Source organism: Canis aureus, chromosome 4 (assembly GCF_053574225.1).
Source record: "Canis aureus isolate CA01 chromosome 4, VMU_Caureus_v.1.0, whole genome shotgun sequence".
Classification (NCBI taxonomy): Eukaryota; Metazoa; Chordata; class Mammalia; order Carnivora; family Canidae; genus Canis; species Canis aureus.
The window spans coordinates 3537196-3563063 of record NC_135614.1 but is presented as its reverse complement, the minus strand read 5'-3'; the positions used below and the strand labels follow the sequence as shown (position 1 = coordinate 3563063).

Genomic DNA, 25868 nt, shown 5'->3' with positions numbered 1-25868 from the left:
ATTCATAATGTTAAACATAGAACCAGCTCAGGTTAATCAATAGAATTGATAGTAAATCAATGAATCCCAGAAAACTCTGGAAAAAGATGTAGGATGAAATCGTCCTCACTGCCGAAACTACAGGCTATGAAGGGGATGGTAGACGTGGCTGAGATACTTGGTCATTACTTTGAGGGGATCCAGGGGAATGGATGGCATGCCTGGAACAGGGAAGAATCTCTGAAATGCAGGACTTCATTGGCAGGCCTCAGAGGACTCCCTTGTTCTATGGTAACCATGACAGCAAAGGGCATGGGTCTCTCTCAGTGAATGTTTTGGTCATCCTACCCTCTAAGGGACAAGGACCAGCTGAAGTTTCTGCTGACAGCAAAGGAACATGGAATGGGTAGGAAAAAAAAGCAACAACTTAATACATACTATGACCACATGACCAGTTTCAGAAGCAAGGCCTAGAGAAGTATGCTATTTCTTCCTTTGCTGTGAATGTATTTGCATATATATTAACAATTCTTTTCCTTATTATCTACCATGAGATGCGTTAATAGGGATAATCTTATATTGAAGATACCAGATATCAGAAAAGGAGTGATGAGTGTAGGGGCCACCTGGACACACTGATTGTTTAAAATAGAAGTTACTTAAGAAACAGCCAGTGCGAGGCACTCAGACCTGCCCACCCAACCCCTTTGTCACCTGAAAGCAGGAAACAAATCTCCCATACTGGCCCATGGTGAAACACTTACTGTAATAAATGTAGTCCAGTTCTATAAATTTGCAGGCATCCCTAGACAAATGTATCACGGTAAAGAAATATGGTCTCCCTATGACATCTTACATAAAATAAAACTATTAGTAAATTTCAGAAAGGAGTAAATTCATCTGTCACTTAAAATGCCGGTATCCCCCTGTTATGAAGACATAGTAAATGGTTTATAAAATGTGATTTTATTTTATGTAACTCCACTGTTACACAGGGCATAAAACATTTTCACAAGGCTTTTTGGGGAACTACAGTGAGTGGTAAACTACATGTAGTAGTGCTGCAAATCTTCACATGGCCATCGCTGGATAAACTGGACACTCTCTCATGAGTGCACAAATTTGCAAGGAGAAGTACTGAAGTTTCAGAGGTGGACTTTTGTGCTTTATTTCCCATTTTTAGTGTATCACGGAACGACCCACCCTTTAATTTGCCAAAAGCTATACTTGTATTCTGGCAGCACGATATTACAAAGTGATACCCAATGACAAAGATGAGTTGTCGACGTTGACAGCCGCCAATGAAAAGTGGATGAGGAGATGACCTCTTGTAGCAGATAGAGAAGATGTCCCTAATATACAGGAGGCTTTTTCATTTGTGACTCCCAGGCCAGAAATCTGAAATGCTTTTCCATTCAGTCTAATGCTTCTGGAGTTCCACTAAAAATAAATACATGAGAAGCACAGAAAAGTTGCTTACTGAACAGAAGCCCTAAGGAAGAGAAAAGAAGGGAATCTGGAAATTGAGAAGCTATGTAGAGCATTCTTTACATGTAATTAACTCTTCTTCCATATCTTGACAGCGATACAAAATACAGACACTTGCACAATGGAGTCAGATACTTCAATACCAGATGCATTTTTAGTTCTTTACATTAAACATTTGATAGTTACTTGTGTTGGTATGAAATAAAGCCATTAATACTTTTCTACAGCAGTTGATTGCACAACAGGAAGGACAAGACAAACATAAATCATGTAATGGAGTTTCCCCAAACCTGTGTATATAGTGAAAAGTCTCTATATATACAGTTGATCCATACACCTGAATGAATTTCTTCACTAGGAAATACAAATGGAGTAAGAAGTGGAGAGACGTATAAAGTTTCATAGAGGGGAAGAAGGATGATCCCCACCCCCATGCATTTAGTTTTCTGCCCCCTTCTACTTCATCACCTTCTACTCTGCACTGTCTGCTGTCATAGACATGGGTTGTTTTATGTCTTTGTTCAGTGTATCAAGTTCTCTGATAGCCTCATTGAAAGCTGTTTTCGTCCATGTGCAGGCAAGCACCAGGTTATTAAGGAGTTCCTAGTAAAATACAGAGAAGTGAAGAGCCAGCTTCAGGCAGAATGGTATGTGGCTGGCATCTCTTTCTGATTTATATCAAATGCCTATTGGTAAATTCCTTGGGAACTATCTATTGTTTGTTTTTGATCATCACCACATGCAACTTTAGCTAGGTCCTGGGAGTAATCTTTCATTTTTAGATGCAAGAAGTTCCTTAGGATTAGTTGCATTGGCTGCTAAATACCCAAGGATTCCAGACAGGATGAAGATAGATCTCAGGGAGGATGATGATGACACTGTCCTCCAGTAGTCCTTAGTCACCCATGCCTTCTTGCTTGGGGGTGGCCGTGCTCAGCTCCAGAGTCCCTCCAGCTGCCCCTTCCTACTCCACTGGGTCTTCTTCATGGCAAGCTGGAGGTGGGCTGGGCAGCAATAGGGAGGCACCCAGGATGGGGTGAGCCTTCCACTTTGGTCTGCTTTTGGCTCTGTGGGAGGATCCTTCCATCTTGGAGCTGGTGAGTTTTGTTATTTTTTTTAATTAAAAAATGTTTTTAATTTAAATTCAAATAATTAACATATAATGTATTACTGGTTTCAGAGGTAAAGGTCAGTGATTAGTCAGTCTTATATAATACCCAGTGCTCATTACATCACATGCCCTTCTCAATGCCCATCACTCAGTTATCCCTCCTCCACCCCCATCCCTCCCAGTGACCTCAGTTTGTTTCCTATGGTTAAGAGTCTCCTATGGTTTGTCTCCCTCTCTCGTTTCATTTTGTTTTATTTTTTCATCTCTTCCCCTATGATCCTTTGTTTTGTTTCTAAATTGCACATATGAGTGAGATCATATAATTATCTTTCTCTGACTGACTTATTTCAGTTAGTATGATCTCCTCTGGTTCCATCCATGTCATTGCAAATGGCAAGATTTCATTTTTTTTGGATGGCTCAGTAGTATTCTTTAAAACATTTTGAAAGTTTCTTCATGAGTGTCTTCCAGATAATGAAAAGCCAAGCTGAGGATAGAGGGTGGAATTAGGTAGTAAACATGTATGAGTAAGTAAAAAATTGGTATATAAATTTTATTGAAACCCTGTTCAGATGAATGTGTTTGAGAATGAAAATCCAATATATATGCTTATTTTTGCATATATCAAACATACTGAATTTTTGTGTGTGTATATATATAGGTATATGTACACACGTATACATACATAAATACATATATATTACACACACCCACAGAAGGGCTCTGAGTCACAACCCAAAAAAGAAATTTTAGGTTGTTTTCAGGAAACATTATCTCAAAATAATTCTGTAGCATAAAAGCTAAACATTTTGTGGTATCATTGATAAGGCCACTGAAACAATTCAAAACAAAATGATTTAATTCTAAAGGTAAAGTTTGAAACATTCTAGAATGCTGTGCACCTGCTATTAAGAGCAAATGCTATATGCTAAGCTCTCTTCTAGGTGCTGAGATAGAGCAGTAAACAGAGATCAAATCCCAGCTTTCCTGGAGCTTAGATTCTAGTCCAAAGAGGGAGGGAATGATGTAAGTGGTGATGTGCCCAAGGTGGCCTGAGGAGGGAAAGTTAATTCCCTCAGTTTTGATTAAATTTTAAACAGGCTTCTTCCTGACTCTGGGCCCCTGACCTCCCTTGTTCTGGAGCATTGACTTTTGAAAATGAATAATTGTAAATTCTTCCTCTGCTTCTTTGAGTTGTATAAATCTTTAAAAAGCATTTTGTGGGATGCCTGGGTGACTCAGCAGTTGGGCATCTTCCTTTGGCTCAGAGCGTGATCCTGGAGTCCCAAGATCCAGTCCCACATCAGGCTCCCTGCATGGAGCCTGCTTCTCCCTCTGCCTGTGTCTCTGCCTCTCTCTGTGTCTCATGAATAAATAAATGAAATCTTTAAAAAAATAAAAATAAAAAGGATTTTTCTTCTTTTACTGCCTTCAACCTTCTTTCTCAAGGATGTGAGAGCCATCCCTTTGTAATGAGATTGTCAAGGCAGACAGTAACCCTAAATCTCAGGTCTGTGGGAGAGAAGGAGCTTAACCTGGGTGGGCAATTTGCTCCGACTGACCACTTCCTGTCACAAAGTGGAAGTTTACTTTTCCTCTGGGTGAAGCCAATTAGCAAATACAGATGGCTTCAGATCTCCTTACCCCAGCTCTAAAAAACTCTCCTGACCTTTGTTTCAAAGGAGATGCATATCTAGACTTGGTCTGTGTTCTCTCTCCTATCTCTGGAAACAGTATCAGAATAAAATGACTGCTGATTGCTCATTTTGCTCAGTGCAATGTTTCTTTGATAAATAGAGGATAATGGGTAAGGGAGTTTGCTAGATCAGCGTGTGTGTGTGTGTGTGTGTGTGTGTGTGTGTGTTTAAAGATTTTATTTGTTCATTTGAGGGAGAGAGCACGAGAGAGGGAGAAGAGAAGCAGACTCCCCACTGAGCAAGGAGCCCCATGTGGGGCTCAATCCCAGGACCCCAGGATCATACACCTGAACCAAAAGCAGAGGCTTAACTGACTGAACCCCCCAGGAACCCCCCAGGGTGTGTGTTGTATTTTTAAGAGGTGATCAGAATAAAAACCTTTGATGTGTGTGGTATTTGGGCAGAGGATTAGATGCTGTGAGGGAGTGACCTGTGTAGATCTGCAATAGGCAGCAAGATCTGCAGGGGCCAAGGCAGGTGAGCCTGGAGGCGGCGGTGAAGACAGAGTGAAAGAGGAAGACAGTGGTGGGAGCTAGATGGTGAGGAGCCAGTTCCTGGTGGGCTTTGCAAGCCCTTGAAATGACTTTTCCTTCTATTTTGAATGGGTTGGAAAGCTATCAGAGGAGGGTTTGGGATGGAGGAGTTAAATGATCTGACATAGGCTTAAATGTACCTTCTATCTTGAGTAAAATACAACGAGACTTTAGGGAAGCAAGAGAAGGACCAAAAAAGCCAGTCTGGAGCTGTTGCAGTGACATAGACAAAGGTGATGATGTCTTGGGTCAGGGTAGAAGCCCTGGTGAGGAAGAGGAGGACACTTGGATATATGCTGAAGGTTGAGATGAGGATGCACCACAGAACTTGATGTGGAGGCTGAAAGAAGGGGCAAACTCAAGGATGACTCCCAGGTTTGGCCTCAGCAAGTTGAAGTATGGCCTGATTAAGGTGGTGTCACCCTAGGCAGGGCCAGTCTGGGGTCAGTCACTTCCACAGAGTCGCCTTCTTTAGCCTTTTCAACACTTCTCTGGATTGTATTATCCTTTGCACTTTGAAACGAGAAAATAGACTTCCAGGGATTGTAAGTCATTTTCTCATGACTGCACAGCTAGCTGGGCAATGGCTGTCACTGTTTGTGTTTCCCTTGAGACAGAGCTGGGACAAGGACTTGGGTGCAGGTGGTTTATTTGGGCAGCAAAGGAGACCCAGGAGTAGGAGTGAGGGACTAGAGAGAGTAAGGGCAGGTGGGGAATAACTGGGTTTCTGGGCTCTGATGGTACCTCAAGGCCTGAAGAGTGGCTCCCTGAATAGTCTGCAGGAGGGATGGAAGGAGAAGCATTCATCCATCTTCTTGGCTCCCATTCCCTATTAATTAAAGGGTACACCTGGCGGGGAGGGGAGGACACTCTCCCCTCACCTCTGAATTTCACCTGCATGTAGTTGTAGAGTTCCTTGTCTAGGTCTGTTTGTCTGGAGAATCCCAGGGCAGGAAATGTAGATGCTCAGCACCATGCTAGGATCTTGATATGTGCTCTCGTTTAATTATCACAGAACCCAGGTAGTTCTCTCTCTCTCATATATCTATCATCTATCCAACTATCACTGTCTATCTGTCTATCTATCCATCACCTGTCTATCTATTGATCCATCATCTGTCTAACTATCTGAAATTAACTCATGCTCACTTTCACCATCATCCCTACATTTCAAGTCTCTCTGTAGTCCCACATTGCCTCACAGTTGGGGCAGGATGATGGGTTATAATAAGCAAATCTGGCTGCTGAAAGTAGCTGACCCCCAGGGAATTGCATAGGTTGTCTAGCACATATCCCACGTGGATCCTGGGAGTTGACAGAGAACAGTGCACACTGGGGAATCAAGGTAGAGGATGGTTTGTTAGAAGGAGTTCCATTCTGGGACTCCTGGGAGGCTCAGTTGGTTAGGTGTCTGATCTTGGTTTCTGCTCAGGTCACAATCTCAGGGTCTTGAGATCAAGCCCCACATTGGCCTCTGCACTCAGCAGGGAGTCTGCTTGAGATTCTTTCGCTCCCTCTCCTTCTCCTCCTTCCCCCACACTTGCTCATGCACTGTCACTCTCTCAAAAACAACAACAACAACAACAACAACAACCCCAACAACAAGGAAAAAGAAAAAAGAAAAGAGATGGGCTTCTGATCTGAATCTCTCTGAGGTGTCACCTTACAAGGTCACTTTTACCTCCAGCTCTCAGTTTTCCCACCAGTAAGGGAGGGGCAAGGAGAGGTCTGCACGATCCTTGTGATTTCCAATATTGTGTTCTTCCTTGGCAGTTCTGATGGGTGTGCAATGCTGACAAATGTGTCCTTGTAGTGACAAAGAGGAAACTCCCAAAATGTAAATAAAACCGAGCATTTTCTGAGTATTCTTTTCCATGTGGGGTGCTGCATTCCTGGGGAAATCCATGCATAATCATGTGGATATTTCCTATTGTTTCTGCAAGTTCACCTCTTTGAAAGCAGAGTGTGACAGCTTCAGCCACCTATATCGTGAAAGTAACCAAAACAATTGGGATGATGCCAAAAATTTTAAATGTTGATTATAATCAGTATTTGGATACACACCTCTTTTGTTGGAGCCAACATTTTGTCTTAAATTAATGATGCGAGCCTGCAGCCCGAAAACAAGCATAGGAAAATATTCCTTCTTTTTTCCTCCCATCTTACTCAGCTATAATCTCTATAATTATTTTTGTGATTCTGAACATTATTGTATCAGGGACTAGAGGTCAGGATGGCAAAAACAGCATAACATTTTCATAAAGGTTATCAGAGAAAACTGCAATGGGTTCGCAGATGACAGCTTTTAGTAAATTGGCAGGATAATGATTATAATATATAATTTTCAGTTAGCACCTTAAGCCAAGACACTGTCTTCAGTGGAGCAGGTTGGATCTGTGGGCTATTGAGTGTAGAATATGTTGTGCTAAAAGCTTCGAGGAATGTTAATTTCTTTGGTTTCATCTCTAAAAGACTGCTCGGACATTTACTTGACAGGGGAGATTGCTAAATTCAGTCAAGCAGGAAACAATTATGTATGTTATAAAATGCAGAGGAAAGATGGATCAATGATATCTCTGTTATTCCTTGTGGTTCTGTGCTGAGGGCCACTCAGGATTCAGAAGTTCACTCCGTGTGTGTGTGTGAAGACGACATAATCTACCGTCATAACTGATGCCTTTGCTCCATTTGTTTTCCCATCAAGATTGCGTGCGAAAATCTGCTCTGCAGTGCAGCTTGTCAGGGCCAACATAAAATTGTAATTAACTGTCATGTTTTGGTGAAAAGGGAGTGAATGCACGTTTCCCTTAAAGTACTCAGAGATTTTACAGGGTAAGCAGTATGATTTCCAGGATAAGGATGAGGCAGGATGGTGGTCTGACAAGAATGGTTTTTGGTCTCTGGAACCAAAAGCACTTTGGAGCAGAGTAAGATGGAAACCTTCCCTGGATCTGGCCTTAAAATATCTGGGGCCCGAACTTATTATTGTTCTGAATTAATACCACTGAACTGTATACTTAAAAATGGTTAAAATTGTATATTTTATGTTATGCATATTTTTACCATAATAAAAATTTCTTTCTCTATATCTTTTTCCAAACAACAAAATAATACAATGAGATATGAAAACTGAGTTACATTAAGCCCATTTGAAATTCAAGAGATGGAAATTTTTGTCTATTTAAACTTAAAACTTGTAATTATGGACTGAATTTTATGCAGTATCTTGCATTTTTAAAATTGGAGGATCAATTTATCTTCCAATGTTCTGCTTTTATGCTGTGTGCTCTTGTAAAGATTAAAATCCTAACAATTTTTTTCTTTTCTTTTTTCTTCTCTTCTTTTCTTTTCTTTTTTCATTATCTTCTCCTTTTCTCTTCAAAGAACCTAACACTTGTTTCTTGAAAAGAAGCGAAGCTCCTGAGAAACACTTTTGCTGGCTCTAAAAACAAAAGAGTAGGTATAGATTATGGGGCTGGGCAAAATAAACAGGGATTAAAATCCTAATATGACCATAAACTATAGGATGAATTAAAGTGTCTAATGTTTAAGTAAGCTGATGTTTAAGTAAGCTTAATGTTTAAGTTAAGCTGATGCAGATTGCTGAGAAATGCAGGAGGATTTTAATATTGGGTAGGGTTTTGAATATTTCATTGATATTTTAAAATTACAGTAATGTCAGTGTTTATAGGAATTTTTTATTTGCTCAGAGGAAAATACTAAAATTTATCTGCTAATATTAATAATGCATTTTTCATATTTGTTTTGATGATGGACATCATTTAGTTCTTGGCAACCCAAAGGAGAAATGCTTAGAGTATCACCAGGGGAAGAGCAAATTCTTTTTCCTGATTGTACAGTCAGTCATCCCCTTCCAGAGTCCAGTTGTTTTCACATTGAGATTTATGGTCTTGGGATCCCTGGGTGGCGCAGCGGTTTGGCGCCTGCCTTTGGCCCAGGGCGCGATCCTGGAGACCCGGGATCGAATCCCACGTCGGGCTCCCGGTGCATGGAGCCTGCTTCTCCCTCTGCCTGTGTCTCTGCCTCTCTCTCTCTCTCTCTCTCTCTGTGACTATCATAAATAAATAAAAAAATTAAAAAAAAAAAAAAAAGAGAGATTTATGGTCTTTTATTTTTGAGTATGGAGCAGAAATCTGTTGTCTGTTCAGTGCACTGCCTTCATCTGGAAGCCTTGTCTTCTCTGGGAAATGTCTTCTCTCTTCAGTTTATTGGCAACCAGTATGTTCCTCTAACTCTTAATTCTGTAACAACAGTGGATTGGCCCAGAGTGGATGCCTGACCTGATTTTGTCAACAGCTCATTGACTCAAGGCCCAGGAACCTTTCAGTGGGAGGAGGAAAGAGTTTGTTTTTCCATGGAATGGAATGTGTGGTGGTGGAAATGAAGATTTGGAAAGTGTTCTGATGACCTGTGAGTCACAAGTTTCAGCCACTCTGAAATGCCTGTCCATCTCCTCATGTAGGCTACAGTATTGGTTATAACCCTGTTTCCTACCATCACATTCCTCTGTTTCCTAAAGTACTATTTCAGTTGATTTGGCTCTGGCACTTGCAGGTAGAAGTTTTCACCAATTCAAAGGCAAACCCTCTTCAGACAGGTAAGTGAATTTTGGAATCAGACTCCTTTCGTCTCCTTTGAACCATGATTGGCCATCCTTGGAAAATCTAAACATTTCTTATCTATACGTCCTTTGGCCAGATACCCAAACACAAGTGCCTACCCCTCATACTGGAGAAAGCCCTTTCAGTCTTGTGGGAGTGATAGCAGGGGTGGTGAGGATTTCAGTCCCTGTTATTTTGGTTTTTAAGAATGGCAGCAAAAATTAAGTTATGTAAAATTAATTTCACAATAAACAGAAAGGTAGCTTAATATTTTGACATAATCACTCAGGTCTGTTAAAAATTCCTAGGAATTTTTTGGTCAAGATTTAGAAGTAAAAGCAGAAGCATTTTTGATTTAGCCCCAAAATGTTGAAAATGTTCCAGTTTTTGAACAGTTAAAAGGCAACTCATGCTATATTTTTCAACCCCAGTCACTTTAAGATTAAAGCTCTTATGATGAGTAGTGCTTTTCACTCCAGAAAGAAAAGACTCCTTTTCCCTTGACCTCCCCCCCCAAAATAAATTGAGGATAATGTTCAGTCTACAGAAGGGAAGTGATTGCTATAAGATTCTTATATACCTTCAAAGTTTGGACATAAAGACTGAGCTATACAGTCCAGGTTCCTTAACAGAAGTAGGATCCAAGAGATGAATTTCCTGGCATGGCTCCTCAGGGAGTTCCACCTTGGAGCCTCGCTTTTTTCCCCTCAGTTTTATGCTTCAGCTTAAGACTAGTTAGGGCTTTTGAGAATGGCAGTTCTTGGGTCTTCGATATTTGACCCTGTGAGATATTTAATTGAAACAAATTAGCAAATAAGCCAAAAATAAAATGCAACATTAAAAAAACAAACAAAACAACCAACTTTTATTAGCAGTACATGTGAACAACAGCATCTCAATGTGTCTGCCACTTACATAGGTTTCTTCTCATAAAAGCTGCCATTGGAGGGTTTCTTTCCTCAAAATTTGCTACGCTTTGAGATGTGACCTGGGTACGTTGGCTACCATTGTTTGAATTGGGGACCTGGACCTGTCATAGTGCAGGCATGCTAAAATGAAGCTCAAGGATGTTTGATGTGGGGAATCTGCCCGTAGAATGCTCTATGTTGGAAAGAGACTAATGAACTAAATCAGGTCTCCTTTCTTTGGGGTTTGGAATGTGAGATTCAAGAGCATGTAATGGTTCAGAATAGTGAAGTTAAAACTGTGGCAGCTGCAGGGCACCTAGATGAAGACACATGGGGATAGGCTGGGTCATGGGGATGGAGGATCAACTCTGGCCAGGAACGGAGTTTGTGGGCTCCTGGCTCCTGCTATATCCTGACTGGCTCTCCTGTTCTGCATACACCAGGGAGCCCAACTTACAAGAAGGTTTCCTTACTTCTCTGAATATTCTTATATTAAGTCCGTATAACTTTAAGGTGTCTTGAGCATATCTATCCCATAGAATCTGAGAGAGCCTGGCCACAAAAATAAAGCACATAGTTTATAACCAACCTCTTCCTTCTTCTAGAAGGAGAGAAATAATAAAATCAGTGAAATCTATTATCTTCAATGAAAATCAATAATAAATAGCAAATATATATATATATATATAATATTCTATTGTAGACACTATTATAAAGACATAAATTTATTTACCACTGCTAACTCATCCTTATGGAAAAGGTACTATTATTATCCTGATTTCATAGATGAGGAAATTTGGCCACAGAAAGGTTAAGTAACTTGCACAAAGTCACACAGCTAGTTGACCAACGGTAGAGGTGAGATATAACTCTGGGCACTTTGGCTCCAGAGCACTCTCCATCAACCACTACACTTTGTCATCTCTATACTTTTCTGTAGCTCTTTGACTTTATTAAAATACTTGATAATCTGAGTATATTATAAACCATATATATATTTTTACTTTGGATATACTATTTAATCAACCTATGTCTGTTGCATTTAACAGAACTGTAAAGTGGAGTCAGAGGTATTTTCTATGTCACCATAGCATGGTTTTTGTGTAATACAGTGAGAGCTATAGATGAGAGCTATAGATGAGAGCATAGATGTCCAGACCAAAAAATAACAAAATCATTGTTGGAGCTATGCTTGAAAAAGCCATCCTAGAAACCAAAGCTTGTTCTGCAAGATACAAACCTGAGCCTGACAACACATGGCAGTAGAAGCCATCTGGAGTTAACCTTTCCTTTTTTTCTTTTTCTATTTAAAAAAAAAATATTTATTTATTTTAGATGGAATGTGTGTGAGCTGGCATGAGAGGGGATGGGGCAAAGGGAGAGAAAGAGAGAGAATAAGAGAGAGAATGTCAAACAGGCTCCCCACTGAGTGCAGAGCCAGATGCAGGGCTCAATCCATGACCCTACGATCATGACATGAACTGAGACCAAGGGTCTGCTGCTTAACCAACTAAACCACCCAGATGCCCCATGGAGTTTTAACCTTTTCATAAATACTTCAACTCAACTAAAAAAGCTTCTGAACTGAAGAAAAAAAATTTGTTCCAAATTTCTAAAATCCTCATGCACTGAGGACTGTCAGGTCCTTGGTTTGGATATTTACAGGTAAAAGAAATATTGAAGATTAAATATAAAAGAAAATTCATGGCAAGTGTGAGCCTTCCTGTCACCCCAAAGACGAGTCAGGTGTTCTTCCCTGATCCTTACTTAGCACCTTTAGATCACCTAATAGGAGCACTTACATTTACAATACGGTGTACTGTACCTTGTTATTGTAAATACTCCGGTACTGGATTGGACGTCCCTGTGTTGGGTCTTGAGGCTAACTTGTGGAACATGCGGCGATTGTAATCATGTTTCTTTTGTCTGACGGAATGGAAGTGTTTTGCTCCCCTGAATTTGTGGCTGAAATTTGAGTCCACTGCCTGTAGTGAACAGTGTGGGATTTCTGCAAGTACTCCTATGTGGCATTTTCTGAGTGACATATTAAACACAGCCCAGGACTAGAGTTGGGTGCCAAGTCACTTGGAGCAGTAACTTTGATGCTGTAGGAAAGTGACATATAGCAGGGAGGGGACATTCAAAACTTAACAGCCAATATGTACTCCCTTGCATAAGAAACATTAAGATGTCCTGAGCTTCTTGGGGCTGTGCAAAGGGATGCCTGCCTGATTTCCCCATTCTACTCTCTTCTGCTTTTACCCTAAAGGGTAGGAGGAAGTCTGGGGTCTTGTAGTTCCTTGGAAAATACTCTGTCCTCTCTACTCTGAGTTCCAAGATTATCTGGATCTTCTATCTTTATTCGTCCATGCTGGGAAGAATGGGCGCAACCCAGGAAGAAACTGTTACCTACTCAGTATCCATCCTCTCTCTTTTTAACAAAAAACTAATTTGTTTGGGAAAACAATGTATCCAGCTAAAACATTACATTTCTGATGTATGTAGATGTAAGTAGAAAAGTCCTTGGATAAGACTTGAGGGGAAGTATGGAAAGGCAACTGACTTACCTGGATGTTTTTCTCTTCTTGGAATGCAAAGGTGATGCCTGGAATGTCAGCAACCATCCTGTGCTTGTGGAGCAAACTTGAGTAGAAGCCAAAAACTAAGGATGGCAGAAAGATGAAGCGGCCTGGGCCTCAGATAGAGCTGCCTTAATAACCCTGTACTGCCTACGACTACTCTTTTTTCACAAGAAAGACGAAGCCTCTATTCACTGGGTCACTTTACCTTGGTCTCCATTTCTTGTAGGAAAACAGGGGTCCCTGTTTTAATTCCACATCGGAACTAGGCCAAGGTAGGCTGAATAAAATGAAGACCTACCCATAGAGCACTAACTATATAATTAATAAGAGAATTGCTCTAGTGGACACCAGAAACCTCTAAAATGTAATAGCAGTGTTTCTTCCTCCCTCTGGGGAGTTGCTGGGATCTGTTTCTATTCAGAGAGGCCCCTCTCTTTCATTTCCTCCCCCACTTCTCTATCTGGTCCTTATGAATGGAAATGAACTGAAAAATACCTTAACATACGAATACATTTTCTGCAGAAATTCCATCCAAGCCCTTCTTGGGTCATTTATATAATTTTGCATCATTAATGAGAATACTGTTCAAATCAGAACATTTGGATTAATTCACAAGGGCTTGGGATACCCCCACGGACAGTAATTAAACACTTAACTTACTTCTCAGTGACCAGGAGGCTCTGGAAGGGGTCCTTCCCAGGATAGGGGAGTCTACACCCAAACTTGGAAAATCCAATTTTCATCCTTATATTACTGAAGCAAATTTTGACCATTTAAAAATAAAAGTTGCATTTCGTTCTAATTGGCCAGGCTTCAGAAATAATGAAGTGCAGTCTTAGAGCACCTCACCCCACACACAAATATCTCTGGTGGCAGGAGATTCTAAGACATTTTTATCGGGAAAAGAATGGAAAATGGGAATATCTGTGTGCATTGATCAAACAAAATTTGGTGAAGAATATAATTATATTTCATTAAATGAAAAAGAAAAATCCCTCCTCATGCATGGATATTAGAAATCTACCCCAGTATTACTTTCCTATGGCACAAAAACTCGACTACAAATTCATCTCCTACAGGGTTTTTTTTTTTAATTTAATTAACTCTTTTTATACTTTCCCCATAAAATGTAATCTTTTCATAAAAAAAGATTTTCACATCGATTCCAGCCAAGGTCCAAGAGGGGATAAAGGTGAGGATGGCACAAGTAATTCATTTTAAAATTAACAATACAAAGGGAGCACATTATTTTATACACCAAGGAAATTAAAAGCAATTCTCACTGAACTTGGCTTACCACTGAAATCTACATCACACTGGAACAATAAACATAAAATCTCTTCATGACAAGTAGAGGGAAAGAGAAAAAACTATTCTTTCTAATTTGCATCAAATACAGAAGCATAGTATGACAAGAAACAGTAACACTGGCAAAAATAGCCTATTAGCCAACCTTCTTTTATTTTAAAATTTCGAAGTTAAGATGGTGCTAAAATTTACTTCAAAAATATAACTACTAACTATCTCTAAAGCCAAGTAAGTCCCCACAAAGAGAACCCAAGCTACAATGGGAAAAGGGAAAAAGGACAAATGGTCCTCTTATATCTTTTGTAGGCCAGACTTTTTGCCTTAGTTATTCCATTTAATTTTTGCAACAGTTCCATAAAGGAGACATACTGATCACTGATCACTGATCATGTGAAGACAATGAAGCCCAATTAGAGAAATTTACGAGTTCACATAGCTGACAAGTGGAGGAGGTTGGCATTAAAACAATGCTTCTCAGGCTCTGTAGCTCTTTGCACCATTATGTGGTGTTCTGGCATTTTTCCATCTTGAAGGGAACATTAATGTGTAAGATCAAATAATTTTACAAAATGACCTTGTTGATTTGCAAACTGGTCCTCACATAGAGGGCCAGGACAGATGAAAGAAGAAGACAGATTACTCCAGATTGGTAGATGGCAGTTTTAATAAGCAAGGGAACTTATATGGGAGGCTTGTCCTGGGTGGCTGTAAGACCAGTAGATCTCCACACCCACCTTTTACCTTAGAAGTTTATACAATAGCCTTAACTGAGCTCAGTCACGTATTCAGTCCAGGCAGGCTCAAGGCTGCACAGTTCAAACAGCTTTGGCTCAGAAGAGCAGAATGTATGTTCCAAGGACAGGGGAGTAGATAAAGAGCCTCGATTGCCTGGGTCCAACTCACAGGTCAGCTGGTGATCATCTCCTCTCAATGACTTCTTCCAATAGATATGAATTATCTTGGCCTAATGCATAATCCAAGAAATTAGAGGTAAAACCAGAGAATGTTGAAGGTTTTCTTTTCCTAAGGCAACTTAGCGGTTGATTTGAGGTAGACCAAGGGCTTTTAGAACATGACATAAGATGCAGTGACCTCCATTGGCTAGAGTCAGCAAGCTAGCAATTCCACACAAGTCACAGAGGTGCATGAGGCCACAGATATGGGGTTGCAACCTCTAAAATAGGGATCCCTACTTGTTAAACTGATAAAACTTTCTGAATGAGTTCCTGTGTATATTAGGGTTCCCCAGAGAAACAGATCCCATATCTATATCATCTATCATCTATCTATCATCTATCTATCTATCTTACAATGGCTGTTTTACACCATCTTCTAGGAAATTTCTTGGCTTCTAGATAATTCTAAGAAGCAGAGAAAATAGAAATTCCATTCACAGGAGGTAGCATGTGGCGATGAGAAGTTGAATCAATAGCACTTTGCTGGCCATGGATGTTTTCCTATAGTTTTTTCTCACATCAAAAAAGCTGAAGTTACTAACTTCATGAACTTCATGAATAACTTCATGTGAACCTAATAACTTTTTGGTTGTTGTAAGGGTGGATAGGTTTTGATACATAGTGATTTTTTTAGATCCAATTTCAGAATTAGACTGAGTATCAGGACACTTTCTCCCTTTGAAGACATAAATTCTTTAATGCTGCTTTTCTCTAGGTAAATACCACACAGGATACTAAAATATGTGTTTTTAGAGAATCAAGTTGAGAGGTAGCTGTTATTTGTTAAGTGTAAATAATACATTCTACTAAGTCCAAATCTCAGAAGTTCTTTTAGATGCTTTTATTTTAACATTCAATTTAGTTTTTATTTTGAGGCCTACATTTGGCCAAGATGGCTGACTTTAATCTCCCTAGATTTGGGTTCTAATCTCTGAAGACCTCTGTTTCGCCATTTGTGGGCTATATGTTGGAGGTAAGGGTGAGGTGGAGGGAGATGAAGGTGGAGTCCTTGATATCATCTGTTCAATCAGATGTCAACGGAGGTGACCATCTCCTTCCCTAAAAGGAGGAATTCAGTTGAGCAGCTATTTTTTCCTCTGCTCAGCTACTCTTGGGCACATAAGTAATCTCTGCTGAGTCTGTTTCAAGAGTGGTCACAGAAATCTTCCAAATTAGCTAGTATGTCCCTCACCAGATAGTCCATATGACCATTTATTTTAGAAACCATGCTTGGAACTCCTGAGGTCTATCTGGGAAATAAATGAACATAGTTTGCCTCTGTTCAATCTGGCAAACCTGTTTAAGAGATACTTTAAAAACATTTTTTTAATCTGAAAAAAATTTCAGACTTCCAGAAAAAATTGCAAAAGTAGTACAAAGTACCTTGTATATTCTACCCAGTTTCACTAATTTTTATTATCTTGCCACATTTGGTTTAGCATTCTCCGTCTATAAATACATATTTTTATTTTTTCAATCATTTGAAAGTAGGTTGCATGGATCATATCACTTTACCCCACAATTTCAGTGTGTATTTCACAGGAACAAGAATATTCTCTTACATCTCCATAGTTCAGTTATTAAACTCACGAACTTTAACACTGATACAAAACTTTAATCTACAGTCCATATTCTGATTTGCCAATATTTTATTTTCATCAGTGATCTCAATTACGTCCTTCATAGTACTTTTCTTTTTCTAGCCTGGGATTGTGTGTTGTGTTTAGGTGTCATTTATGTTTAATACCATTTAATCTAGAAAAATTAACTAGTTTTTCTTTATCTCTCATGTTATGGATTTTTGTGAAGAATCCAACAGAATCGCATACCTCTGTCTGGGATTTGACAAAGTGTCCTTATGATTAGATAGTTAGTCTGTGTTTGCCTAGAATCCTACACGAATGACACTGAGTCCTACTTGGTGTCACATCTGGAGACTCATGGTTTTCATGTGGCCCTTGTTAGAGATGGTAAACCTCTGGGAATTTGGTTAAAGTTTTGTGCTGTTTCCCCATGACATCATTGTTGTTCTTCTGTAATTAATACATATATTGCAAGGAAATATGTTGAGATTATAAAATACTCTGTTTTGGATCAAAACTGCCCTCCCACCTATTGATGATGCTTGCTTAAATTGGTTTTAACCATGATAGCTGCAAATGGTGATTTTTTTGGATCCACCAATCTCTTTTCTAAGTTGATATACTAGAGCAAGGGAGAGCTTTCCTTTGGTTCTATCTTGTACATATCTGTCTCTCTATCATCTATGTCTATCATCAGTATAGACTCGTGGATCTTCATCTTATATCATGGGTTATAAGCTCTTAATGTCCTCATTTATTTCAATGATCAGATTGCCCTACATTTGGCCAAAAAGAACCGCAAGCTTATTCCTGTGTCTTTTTGACATACTTCTTTCACTTTTAGGACACTTTTAAAAATTGTGGTACAGGGGCTCCTGGGTGACTCAGTTAGTTAAGCATCTGCCTTCAGCTCAGGTCATGATCTCCAGGTCCTGAGATTCAGCCCCGGGTCAGGCTCCCTGCTCAGCAGAAAGTCTGCTTCTTCCTCTCCCTCTCTGCCTCCCTCTGTTTATGCTTGCTCACTCTCGCTCTCAAATAAATAAAATAGTTTTAAAAAATTTGTGGCACAAGACATTCTATTCTTATCTTACGCCTTCCTTGTACCAGCCCTGTCATTAGTCATTTTTCCAAGGATACTGATTCTTTTTCATTAAGAATGATATTTAGAAACCAATTTCTAAGTGTGGTATACTCCTTGCTTCTAGTACTTTACAAAGAACAGTTAAAAACATACACGCACGTGCACATGCACACAAAGACACACACTCCGAATTGTGAACTATGTAGTGTTCTTGCTTGCCTGATCTCATTTCATAAGTGTAGCTGCTTTTCTTCCAAAGTGAAACCTTGACATCCAGTGACATCAATACATTCACTCAGTCTTATAATACACACAAAATAGTTTGGGAACTGCCATTCCTATATTACTCCAAAATATAAACAAACCAAATGAGACCATGTATGCTTTCTTGTTTTCCCTTACACTTTCACATATATCTTAAAATCTTCAGGCTGTGGGTCATATTTAACAAAAAGCACTTAAGCTCTAGTACCTCAGTGATTCTCTGTATATCCTGGAAATCACTCTTATGCTATCATAAAGATATTTGTTATTCTTTTATCACAGATGCACAGTATTTTAACTCTTATGATTTCCCCTTTAGGTATTTTCCAGTATTTTATAATTACAGAGAATGCTGTAGTGAATCACCTTCTGCATAGGTATTTCTGTGTTGTTGGAAGTACAGTTTCAGTGCAAATTCTTAGAGGAAGAACCAGATCTCCTTGGGGAAATGCTTGACTTTGGGCTTGAAGCATGGAAGGTTTGAAGTAATTTGAATGTATTATGACAGAAAGTAAGAAAGTTCCCTGAGAGTGATGGAGGCATGTCAAGAAGACCCAGGGGGGAGCCTGAATGAGTTCCCACTGGCCACATCTGGAACTTATCTGGCAGTGGGTACTTCTCCACTCTTTTTTTTTTTTTTTTTTTTTTTTTAACTTCTCCACTCTTTGACAGCAGATGGTATGGTCAAGATTTTGAATTTTTGTCAATCTGATGATGAGAACCTCATTGTAGTTTTAATTTGCATTTCTCTTACTCTGGAAGAGTTTGAACACCTTTTCATCTGTATTTTTATATAGTTTTTGTTAACTGTTCAATCTGTTTCCCATTTTTCTCTAGAATTTGTGGTCTTTATTTTCTTAATTTTTAAAATGTACTTATTCAGATAGTAGAATATTAGTCATTTACCTCCCATAGGTGTTGCAGATGTTTTCTTCTAATTTGTCTCTTGGCTTTTGACCTTGCTTATGTCCTTTTTAAAAATTTTGGCCAAAATAAAGTACTTAAAGACTTTTTATATAGTCATTTTATCAATCTTTTCTCTTTTTTTCATATATAGACTTTGTGCTATCATTAGAAAACCTTCTTCCACCTCAGGCTGTAGAGAAACTCACTCACATTTTCTTCTAGCACTCATGTGGTTCCCTGGATTACAGTTAGATTGCTGAGGGATTGGGGCCTTAATGGGAAATTTCTTTTTTTCTCTCTTGCATCGCATTAGCTTGGTTTATATTTCTCTTCCATTTTGCCTTCTAACATCTGCATTCTTACTGACAGTCTCCATTACTCTTTTATCCCAGCATGATCTTCATTTCCTGTTTGTGTTGAGGACAAGGCTAGAAAGAGCTCCAAGGATCTATGTTGCCTGTTTTGCTGGTTAGGACCCAAACCAATGTAGTTGGTACAAACCAATAAAAATGTAATGCAAGTCACATACTGTGTATGTTTATGCTTTTTACTAACCACCCTTAAAAAAAGTCAAAAGAAACAGGCAAAATTAATTTTAATAGTATATTTAATTTAACCCAACATATCCAAAGATATCATTTAGTATGCTAAAATACCTTATGCTAAATGGTAATCTCTTAAAATTAGATTAACATATTTTATGGAACTGTTTACTTTTTTCATGTTAAATCTTCAAAATCTGTTGTGTATTTTACACTCACAGCCACCTCAGAGTGAACTAGGCACATTTAAGTGCTGAGAGCCACATGGAGCCATTTGCCACCCTGTTGAGTAGCACAGATCTACATCAACCTGCTTATCCTCATAGAAGATACTATAGATTAGAGCAGTTTATCTAGCATCAGGAACTTGGGACACTTGGGCCAGAAGGAAGATTTATTTTTTAAGATCTTATTTATTTATTCATGAGAGACACAGAGAGAGGCAGAGGGAGAAGCAGGCTCTCTACCGGGAGCCCGACATGGGACTTGATCCCAGAACCTCAGGATCATTACCTGAGCCAAAGGCAGACACTCATCCACTGAGCCACCCAGGCATCCCCAGAAGGAAGATTTTAAGTGGTGGTATGTCCATTCTGTGCACTTTTTGAAATCACTGGATGAGACCCTGGATTAGGGCACAGTTCTCCAAATAAGAGGCAAAGATTATATATGTGGGTTCCCTTTATTTATTTTTCTTACAAGTGCTTTTAAGGGTCTTACCAAGTTGTCCTCAGCAGTTCCCTAGGTTACGGGACTGTTTCTTCCCACTAGAGGGTTCCTGACTGCTTCCTTCTTCCTATTCTCTCCCTTCCTCCCGGCTTCCTTTCATACTTCTCTATCCGCTTTTTGTAAGTATAATCTCTTTACTCACTGTCAGACTTGACAGTTGTCCCTTCATCATTCTTTAGTCAGCATATTTCCCTCCAACAAGAAGCCTGAATTCCAGATAACGTACAATCTGCTGTGGGATTTGAAATTCTAGAACTGGGTAACCCCCGTGGCCCAGCGGTTTAGTGCCGTCTGCACCCCCAGGGTGTGATACTGGAGACCCAGGATCGAGTCCCACGTCGGGCTCCCTTCATGGAGCCTGCTTCTCCCTCTGCCTGTATCTCTCCCTCTCTCTCTGTGTGTCTCTATGAATAAATAAATAAAATCTTAAAAAAAAAAAAAAAGAAATTATAGAACTATGTCAGAAGTCAGAGTAGTGATTCCCCTGGGACCCAAGGAGCTTCACCATGAGCAGTGTAAGGACAAATAAAAATTAAAAGTAAGAGGCTTAATTCCCCCTATTGAAAATAATAGAAGAGATTTCTCTCCCTCCATTTTCTTAGAGAATGTACATTAGTAAACTTAGAATTATAAGTACTTTTTCCTGTTTCTGAAATCTATATAAATCTTTTTGTAAGCTGGATAAGTTTTTTGTCAGCTTTGAGACCCAGGGACTTCTCTCTCATAGCCCTGGGAGCCACCTCTTTGGAATGTAAACATCAAGGGAGATAGTACCCTATCCACCAGTTTCCTTGGGCGCATAGTTGCCCAACTTCTTGGACACCTTTCTCTAAACTGCAAAACTACCTCATGCCAGAAAAGATATGAAAAGTTTGTTTTTCTCCTGGATAAAGCCAATTGGTTAACATGGATAGTCACACCAATCAACAGGTAAATTCAAGATGTGACAAATTTGATGCTGCCAGATTTCCTTTACTGGAGAACTAGATATGGCTTACTTTGAAAATATGTACATATGGGTTGTATCCACTTGGCTATATAAAAGGGTGAGATTTCTGTATTTGTGCTCTTTTTGTGGATTACCTGTGATATACTTCATTCTGGTTTATTTTTTACTCAATAATAAAAGTGATTTCTTTCTCTGTTAAAAAAAAGTCTTACGTGTTGTAGGTAGTATATACAATTGGAAGGTAATTGTGACAGTTGTTTATGTGTGAGCAGATTAGTACATGCATGATGGCAGAAAGCTTTCTTCTTTGGCATGTGTGCTGACAACGTCATTAGTAAAATATTAAGATTCCATAAACTTGATTGGTTTTTGCTATCCTGATAATTTCAGGAAGGTCATGGCCACTAGAAAGGAATCATAATGTGGGGAAAAAGAGGAATCATATTTAAAGCAATCCTTAAGTTTTTTAGAGAGGTGACTGGGTACGGTTTTCCATGTGGGTCAATTTCAGAACACCTACTTCTTCAAAAACAGTGACTAGTCATTCCTAACTGAAATCACAAGATTCTAGAATGAAGATTATATACTGACAGTGAGCAATGTTTGTCCTATGACCACTCTGTTGTCCAGGACACCCTTGGAAAATGGACCATAGATTCAAAAATCACTGCAGTATAGGATATCACAAATTAGAGGACAAAATGATAAATTCTAAAGGATGTTCTAAGGCTCACAGAGTATTCTCAATCTTGCTTCTACAATCTTTTGGGTATTAGTAAAATCCAAGGACCCTGAAAAAGCCGCATATAAGCACATCTACACAATATTTGCTTACCATTTCAGGGTGTGGACTGAAGCCCAAGTGTTCAGGACCCCCAGGACCCCCAGGGGGTGGATCCAATATCGTATCTTTCTTGAAGCAAAATGTAACTGTAGTCTATTGGGCTAAGAGAGACAGAGATAGCAAATATCTCAGGTCCCAAAGAAACAGCTGTCTTTATTTATAGCAACTAAGGAACTGATAATCAGAATCTTGAGTCAAACTTGTTTATTAAATGACCCTAGTGCCCAACATTGTGAAAGGAAGTCTATAAAAGATGAGAAATAAGTACTTCTTACCCTTCAGGGAGAAAGCAGAGAATATCATAACATAGTCTATAATCAAATGTGAACAGTTGTAGCATAGATTTACAATTACAGGCCAGACTGCAACATCATTTTTATTTATTTATTTTTATTTTTTGCAAATAATAGAAATAGTATTTTTAAATACTAATGAGATATATAATACATAGAATATATTGATAGGGCTTACATGGTATTACTTCTGATTTTCCATAAATAAATTCATGATGATTGATGATATTTTGCCAAAGGTCCACCGTTAAAAACTTATGGGCCTCATTCCGTCTGCTGTTGCAGAAAAGTTGCTTTATAGTTAGGGATGAGCTGCTGCAGATGAGCAGGCAACTTTCTGAAGACATCTCTGAAAGGATGGTGTGTTTTCGGGCTAAGATATTCTGGGAATAAAAGCCTATTGACTTTGGCTGAACCCTGTGAAACAATGTGACTGCTGACTGCAGCACATATTTCTCAGAACATCTAACATCAGTGTTCCTGTTGCAAAGAATGGCATTTTGTTTCATTTTCTGACAGCAATGGGTCCTTGAGAATTGGTCTCCTGGGTCACTCGTACTGAATGCAGAGTGAAAGTATTTTCTGTTCCTCCTGGAACTTCACACAAAAATAAAAATAGTGTTACAGGCTAGACTCTCAGAAAAACCCAAACTCCAGATTAAGTTACTTCGTGTTTTCATAGAATGGCATTTCCTGGGAGAGATGTGGAGCACACATGCCTTTTGTCAGAGCACAGATCTTAAAAAAACCTTCTGTGTAGAGAAGATGTTGTTGGGTAACCTGAGGAACCAGCCAGAACAGAGTTAGGAGATCCAGTTCAGTTCAAACTCTACCACTGATGGCAGTTCGGCCTTGGGAGAGTTTTCCTCTCTTGCACAGATTTAGTGGGAGAATGAATGGGTGGGTGAGGGGACATAGAGGGGCGCCTGGGTGGTTCAGTGGTTGACCATCTGCCTGGGGCTCTTGATCCTGGGATTGAGTCCCACATCGGGCTCCTCACAGGGAGCCTGCTTCTCCCTCTGCCTATGTCTCTGCCTCTCTCTCTGTGTCTCTCAGGAATAAATAAATAAAAGCTTTTTTTTTTTTTTTTTTTAAGAGGGGAGGCATAGAGGTGTACTGAACAGTGACTCATACAAAGTAAATATTAGCTGAGTTATAATATTATAATATTCTAATTTCTGGAATTTCTTTTCCCTTCTATTGAACCATTAGAATAGAAATGCCTCTATAGAAATGTAGAAGTAAAAGACAATACAATAGGACCATAATGTTTAGAGCTGCCTGAGACTGATAAGATGGAAATATCCACAAGGGTTTTTTCCTGACTGCTTCCCAGTCTCCCACTTCTTCTGCCAGAGAGGCTGCCTTTGCCGAGTGGCCGCACCCATCAGCAGCAGCAGAAATAAGCCACAGTGATACCAGGGCTGAGAGTGCTGGTTTCATGGCAGAGCACATGGGGGTGTCAGGAAGGGTCATGCTGGAAAAGACACTAAGGCAACAGGCCAGGGCTTGGGCAGGAATGAGGTGGTCCAAGAAGGGTGGAACCAAATGGACAAGTGATCTGAGACCTGAGTAGCTGGGATGGGACTCTGCATAAAGTTCCCCTGTAGCGACACTAAAAATTGCTTGTGATTATTTTTAATGGAAGTGCACATTGGCTTCTGCAGGATGCAGTGGAAGGAGACAGATGTGGTTAGAGAGCCTCGGAGTCCCTCCCTGCATGGCATCCCTGAATCCCTGAATCCCTGCATCACTGCACTACCTCACTCTGGGGGACATGATGCCTTCTTGCCACGTACAGGCAGTAATTTTAGTGATATTGGGAATATTGGATGCTGTTCTATTAATGACAACTTTCTTCTTTTCTGCTTTATTCCTCCTTTACTTTTCTTTTTGCTCAGAGGAATTTATATTTTTAGATAAACTGTTACAAATGAAATGATAATCCCTGCAAATGGCCTACTCCTTAAACAGAAACCCTACAAATATTTTTGTATCATGTTAATAGCTCTTCTTGAGTGCTTACTCTATATTAAGCACTGCATTAAGTCCATTATTTACATTAAGCTTGCAATTTAATCCACATGGATCTTATGGATATATTTGACCTGGTGATTTCTATAGATGAGGGCATGGAAAATTACACAAGGGGTAGTCCATGAAAGGCAGAGCTGGGATGTGAAGCCCTGTTACCTCTAAGGCCCTCATGGCTCACAGCCACCCTAACCTACTTGGCTTTGGTCTGTGGTTTCCTGTGGTCTTCCACATCAGCAAACCAACCAGCTGGAGCAAAGCCATTTTGGGGTGATTTTGCTAGAGCCTTGTGTTGTAGTAGGCAGCAGATTCAGGGAGCACCTTGCTTCCCCATCACTTACCCCCCCCACACACACACTTTTTAAAGATTGATTGATTGATTGATTGATTGATTTAGAATGAGGAGAGCACAAACAAGCAGGGGGAGAGGTAGAGGGAGAGAAACTCAAGCAGAATCCCTACTGAGCACAGGTGGGGCTCTAACTCATGACCCTGAGATCACAACCTGAGCTGAAACCAAGAGTCAGACATTCAACCAACTGAATCACCTGATCTCCCTGTTACCTTGTCACTTTTAATCCCACTCCTGAATGCATTTTGAACTCTCACACTGCCTGTTTTCTATTTTATACATCCTCGTTGTCTAAAGTCCTGCCTGTGCTCTCTTCCCCCTGCACACTTCTGGGCTTTCTTTTCAACTCTATTGTTAGGACACTGCCCTCTCATGCCCCAATTCTGGTTTTCTCTCTTGTGTCCCCTCCACTGACCTTGTCCTGTTGACTTTGTGAGTTGTTCCCAGTGTACTTGATACCCACCCACTCCCAGGACTTGATCTTCAAGACCCTTCAACTTGCCCCTAAAAGTGAACCTCCTATTTATTTCCCCTTTTGGATGGTGTCTTTTTCAGAGCAGCTACCATTTCTTATGCAGTCATTGATATAATTTCATAATTACGGGGTTGGGGGGGTGGTTACAGAGTCCACTTATTAGGAAATGTATAGCCCTTGAACATGAGACAGAGTACATGTACATCTTGTATTTTTTACTTTTTAGAGGGCATTCATGATCGTTTCTTTGTTCTGCCATCAAATATTTTGTATGGTCTCGGGCTTGTTGCTTACCCCCTCTAAGCCTAGATGTAAAATGGCAGAAAAAAATCCTACCACACAGGGACCTTGTGAAGCTAGAATAATGCATTTAGAGCACTTAGCACACGTCTCACTTATGAGTCATCAACAAACAGTAACTGGTGTCAACATTAATATTATAAAATTCTGGCTTTATCTAATTTTCTCATAAGTCAGAGTTTCCCAGTTCCAACGACCTTCATCCTTACAGACACATAATGAAGACAAATCCTATGCATGAGCCTCTATAGGAAATGCTGGATGTGAAGCTGCATTTCAACTCCCAGTATAATCCATGATGGACAAATCATTTGGACTCCGACCCTGAGGCA

General features: G+C 39.7%; 1 long non-coding RNA gene across 3 annotated transcripts; it reads left to right on the top strand.

The window, feature by feature from the left end:
• Positions 1-288: 288 nt before the first annotated feature.
• Positions 289-25868, top strand: LOC144311766 (uncharacterized). Of its 3 annotated transcripts, XR_013377286.1 has the most exons (6): positions 289-457; positions 2045-2114; positions 8193-8264; positions 12937-13192; positions 24043-24170; positions 25748-25868. It is a non-coding gene; the product is annotated as an uncharacterized LOC144311766 (long non-coding RNA). The 3 variants fall into 3 exon arrangements; XR_013377289.1 differs by lacking the exons at positions 24043-24170; positions 25748-25868 and adding an exon at positions 19411-19539; XR_013377287.1 differs by lacking the exons at positions 24043-24170; positions 25748-25868 and having other exon boundaries at positions 12937-13722.